The following is a 6,000-nucleotide window of genomic DNA, read 5'->3' as shown; positions in this document are numbered from 1 at the left end:
GACGAACGTCGGCCGAAGAACACGAGACAGAAGCCAATAGGCAGTTCTGCATCTAACGGAACCCATTAAAGGCTTTACTTTACCGAAGGATGCGATACCCTCCAAATTTATCCAGTTTAACGAGTATTTTAGATTATAGAAAAGTTATTGTGTATGTTAACAATGATTGCATAACATGTCTCCATAAACAGTCAACCCATTAAATTATACTGAATAACTGACCCACACAAAAGTTAATATCACTTGATCACTGATACAGCAAATGTCATCATGTAAAAACACTAAGTTCATCTTAAATAATTAATATGAAGTACGAAAAATAGTGGCCAACTTACGTATTTTGGATCTCCTTAAATAAAAATCGCCCAGTGAAACCTACTTGTTCACTAGGACCGTTTTCACTCAGTATTCTCGTAAACACTCCTATTTTAGACGAAAACCAATGTAATTCTTAATAATTCACGTTATTTACTTATTTATGCAAATTAGAGAAGTCAATTGACAAACTTCTAAAAAACGGCCTTTTTGTAACAAAGAATTATTCTGTCAAGTCAACAAATCTGTCTGTCATTTTAATAACCTGTTAAATTATGTCACTCGATATAAATTAATAACTTTTCTGCACAAATTACGATAACAGATGTACACTCCTGGAAATTGAAATAAGAACACCGTGAATTCATTGTCCCAGGAAGGGGAAACTTTATTGACACATTCCTGGGGTCAGATACATCACATGATCACACTGACAGAACCACAGGCACATAGGCACAGGCAACAGAGCATGCACAATGTCGGCACTAGTACAGTGTATATCCACCTTTCGCAGCAATGCAGGCTGCTATTCTCCCATGGAGACGATCGTAGAGATGCTGGATGTAGTCCTGTGGAACGGCTTGCCATGCCATTTCCACCTGGCGCCTCAGTTGGACCAGCGTTCGTGCTGGACGTGCAGACCGCGTGAGACGACGCTTCATCCAGTCCCAAACATGCTCAATGGGGGACAGATCCGGAGATCTTGCTGGCCAGGGTAGTTGACTTACACCTTCTAGAGCACGTTGGGTGGCACGGGATACGTGCGGACGTGCATTGTCCTGTTGGAACAGCAAGTTCCCTTGCCGGTCTAGGAATGGTAGAACGATGGGTTCGATGACGGTTTGGATGTACCGTGCACTATTCAGTGTCCCCTCGACGATCACCAGTGGTGTACGGCCAGTGTAGGAGATCGCTCCCCACACCATGATGCCGGGTGTTGGCCCTGTGTGCCTCGGTCGTATGCAGTCCTGATTGTGGCGCTCACCTGCACGGCGCCAAACACGCATACGACCATCATTGGCACCAAGGCAGAAGCGACTCTCATCGCTGAAGACGACACGTCTCCATTCGTCCCTCCATTCACGCCTGTCGCGACACCACTGGAGGCGGGCTGCACGATGTTGGGGCGTCAGCGGAAGACGGCCTAACGGTGTGCGGGACCGTAGCCCAGCTTCATGGAGAAGGTTGCGAATGGTCCTCGCCGATACCCCAGGAGCAACAGTGTCCCTAATTTTCTGGGAAGTGGCGGTGCGGTCCCCTACGGCACTGCGTAGGATCCTACGGTCTTGGCGTGCATCCGTGCGTCGCTGCGGTCCGGTCCCAGGTCGACGGGCACGTGCACCTTCCGCCGACCACTGGCGACAACATCGATGTACTGTGGAGACCTCACGCCCCACGTGTTGAGCAATTCGGCGGTACGTCCACCCGGCCTCCCGCATGCCCACTATACGCCCTCGCTCAAAGTCCGTCAACTGCACATACGGTTCACGTCCACGCTGTCGCGGCATGCTACCAGTGTTAAAGACTGCGATGGAGCTCCGTATGCCACGGCAAACTGGCTGACACTGACGGCGGCGGTGCACAAATGCTGCGCAGCTAGCGCCATTCGACGGCCAACACCGCGGTTCCTGGTGTGTCCGCTGTGCCGTGCGTGTGATCATTGCTTGTACAGCCCTCTCGCAGTGTCCGGAGCAAGTATGGTGGGTCTGACACACCGGTGTCAATGTGTTCTTTTTTCCATTTCCAGGAGTGTACATGTGACTTAAAAACTATATCTCTTTTTAGTAGTTCTTTGACTAGGTTATAAATACAAGCAGCAAGAAGGGTCGGGAGAGGAGTCTGAATGTCACTTTGGTAAAGTGTATGTGTGTTATTGCTCGAGTTGGATAAACATTGCAAAGAACATGTAAAAGAAGTGCCACTTTGTGTTGTGTCATTGTCTTTGGTGGACAGTGGAATTGAGATGGCCACCAGAGTAATAAATATTTGAAGTTTAAATATTTGTTGGTTTCGCTCATTATTTATCGTCAAAAGCACATCAAAAACACGGGACCTCATCTTTTTACCCCTAGACAACCAGATTTAGAGCCAGCATTAGCATCGAGACACAGCAGCGATCCAGCAAGTAGCAGCGATTACCACAATGCATTTTAATGGCGCCAACCTAACATCAAGTGCTAACAAGCTCCGTAAAGGGGAGTGAAATAGTGCGATTATAGCAATATCTACGACTAGGCGACCATTATATGCAGAAATGATTAGCATTTGAACCATGCCGGACAGCAGGTTACAGGTCAACATCGATATTGCGGCGCAGCACCACCCACCTGTAAAATGTGCCTGCGGCTCTTGTTATTGCTATAAACCGAAGGTAATGAATGGATCAGTATGACTTGGGCAGACGTACAGGATGCCTCGCAGACGTATGCGCGAACCGCACCGTCAAATCAGTGAGTTTGAAAGAGGGTGCATTATTGGCACGAGAGAATGTGATACATCTATCCAGAAAATTGCTCCTCTTGTAGGAACCAGTGTTCTGGCTGTGCAACGGGTGTGTGCAAAATGGTTCCAGGAAGTCCGTAGAACACAACGAGATGGGTCAAGTCGCAGCACCCGGACTACCCTCGGAGTGGATCGACACGTCATCTTAATGGAATTGCAGGACATATCTGCGTCCTCCTCGGCTCTGGTGCAACAGTGGAACACACCCTGCACTATCAGGGGTGACAGACCGTCGCCTTTTATTACGGCATGGGTTACGTGCGCGTTGTTCACTTCTCCGTCTACCTTCGACGAATGTTCAGAAACATGCCAGATGGCAATGGTGACCGGAACGACATCTGTGTGGTCACGAATGACGACATCAGATGGTGTTTTCGGACGAATCCAGGCTCTGTTGCTTTGAAAATGATTAACGCATTTTTCTTCGCCACAGACAGGGGGAGCGGCATCACAGTGATTGCATTCGCACAAAACATACAGCGCCAACTCGAGGCTTCGTGGTGTGGGGTGCTATTGTGTACAACCACAGTTGCTGCCTGTCCAGGGCACTGTGACCGGTATGACCAACGTGAATGACATCCTGCGACCCATAGCCATACACTTTATGTGTGACATCCCATCAATTTTTCAGCATGACAATGCACGACCACATGCTGCTGCACGAACACGTGCCTTCTTGGTGTTACAGGATGTCGACCTTTTGCCCTGGCCCTCCAGACCACCAGACTTGTCGCCAATCGAAAATGTGTGGGACGTAGTGAAACGGTCACAGTTCTGTGACCCAGTGCCGACCACCACAGATGAATTTTGAAATCAGGTCAATGCAACATGGATGGCTATACCGCAGGACGCTATTCGCGCCTTGTACGCGTCGATGCGATCACAAATGGAGGAAGTTATCTGGGCCCATGGCGGACCATGTGCCTGCTGGGCCGGCCGCGGTGGTCTCGCGGTTCTAGGCGCGCAGTCCGGAACCGTGCGACTGCTACGGTCGCAGGTTCGAATCCTGCCTCGGGCATGGATGTTTGTGATGTCCTTAGGTTAGTTAGGTTTAAGTAGTTCTAAGTTCTAGGGGACTTATGACCACAGCAGTTGAGTCCCATAGTGCTCAGAGCCATTTGAACCATTTGTGCCTGCTGGGCAACAGGACACATGCTGAACCGAGGTGACTAAAATGCTAGTCATTTCTGCAGAACATACTAACGTACATGTCTTGTGAATATGAATGTCCTATCTCTAGTCGTTCAATGTGTTCTGTTTTTTTTTCTGAACATGAGTGTAGTTCGAAAAACTACTAACAGATGATGCTGTAATCGCAATATGTAGTGCCTATAAAGAGTGCGCTGCAGCTCACAGCCATCAGTTCCACAGCAGCAACGTGAAAGGAGGTTAGCGTACCAAAGGAAGAGGTTGAAATTATGTATGCCACTAAACATCATTTTTTTTCTGGTAGCTACTAGAATACCACAAGTTTGAACACAGTCCCACGATAACAAGGCGCAGTTTTCAAATACGATTTTATGTTCCAAAAGTACCCGATGCGAAAACCATTCCCAAGCTCTTCGCCAAATTCCAACCCACAGGCAGCGCGGCTGATGATCTAGAGGGGAATGTTGACCCCAGGCAAACTGTGGTTATTCCTAAAAATAGTGCCACGGTTTCTGGAATTATTCAGCAAAATCCAAGGAAATCCGTCCGAAGAATTGTTGCAGAGACTTGTTTGAAGCGTTCCAGACTGTAGAAAATACTGAGACACAGCGTACACAAATTTCCATTCAAAATCCAAATCCATCAAGTCATACCTGTATGAGCTGTGCCACACTTTGCGAATCAGATTTTCACAATAATTGATAATGCAGGATTTGATGTTGGCTACCTCTGGTTCCCATATGAAGTACACTTCCACTTGAATGGAGTTGTGCATAAACGAAACTGGCGATTCCGAGGTTTCGAAAATCCTCATTTGTGTGAAGCGAAACCACTGTATTCTCTCGAAGTTGCGGTTTGGGCTGCGGTATGCAGCTGGGGCATTATTGGCCCTTTTTTTTCATGCGAGCGACATTCACTGGTGAAGTTCCGTTCAGATTGTGGAACAATTTGTCGCCACACAGCTAGTGTTTGAGAATCGACCAGGCACCGAATGGTTCATGCAAGATGGGGCCAGACTTCATCGCACTGGGCAGGCGTTTCACTTTCTTGATGAATACTTCAGCAATAGCGTCATTGAGTTGAATTATTGCAAATTTGCTGGGGCTCAGGGATGGATTCGCCTCCATATTCGCCCGATCTGGCACCTTGTGACTATTTCCTGTGGGGTACATTGAAAGACACCATCTACCGGAACCAAAAAATGTTCAAATCTGTGTGAAATCTTATGGAACTTCACTGCTAAGGTCATCAGTCCCTAAGCTTACACACTACTTAACCTAAATTATCCTAAGGACAAACACACACATCCATGCCCGAGGGAGGACTCGAACCTCCGCCGGGACCAGCCGCCCAGTCCATGACTGCAGCGCCCTAGACCGCTCGGCTAATCCCGCGCGACGCTACCGGAACCATCCGTCCACGCTGGACGAGCTTGAATCGACAATCTTTGTGGCATCTCAATCAATTTCCGTTGATATACTATAGGATGTAATGGCAAATTTCAGTGTTCGTTAGCGCCACTTCCATAGTGCGAGTAGTAGACATTTCGAAAAGATTGTGATGTAAATGCAAGGACTGCTTGCACGAATTTAATTCTGCTCGCTGACACTGTACGATCTGCACAGCGTAGAGCGCTGTGTTTAAGCAGCTTTTCGATCTATTTCGAAACTTCCGTATAACTCCTGTATAAAATTCTTAAAGCTTTCACAATAAATATACTTTTTGTTGCCTCAGTCTACCGATCTAAATATTCGAGATATTTAATTTTGAAATCAGGGACTCATTGGTCGGACACTCTGTATATCACTAATAAGTAACACTGAAGTATCAAACTACACTACTGGCCATTAAAATTGCTACACCACGAAGATGACGTGCTACAGACGCGAAATTTAACCGACAGGAAGTAGATGCTGTGATATGCAAGTGATAAGCTTTTCAGAGCATTCACACAAGGTTGGCGCCGGTGGCGACACCTACAACGTGCTGACATGAAGAAAGCTTCCAACCGATCTCTCGTACACAATCCGCAAT

Source organism: Schistocerca nitens, chromosome 3 (assembly GCF_023898315.1).
Source record: "Schistocerca nitens isolate TAMUIC-IGC-003100 chromosome 3, iqSchNite1.1, whole genome shotgun sequence".
Taxonomy (NCBI): Eukaryota; Metazoa; Arthropoda; class Insecta; order Orthoptera; family Acrididae; genus Schistocerca; species Schistocerca nitens.
This window is presented reverse-complemented; position numbering follows the sequence as displayed.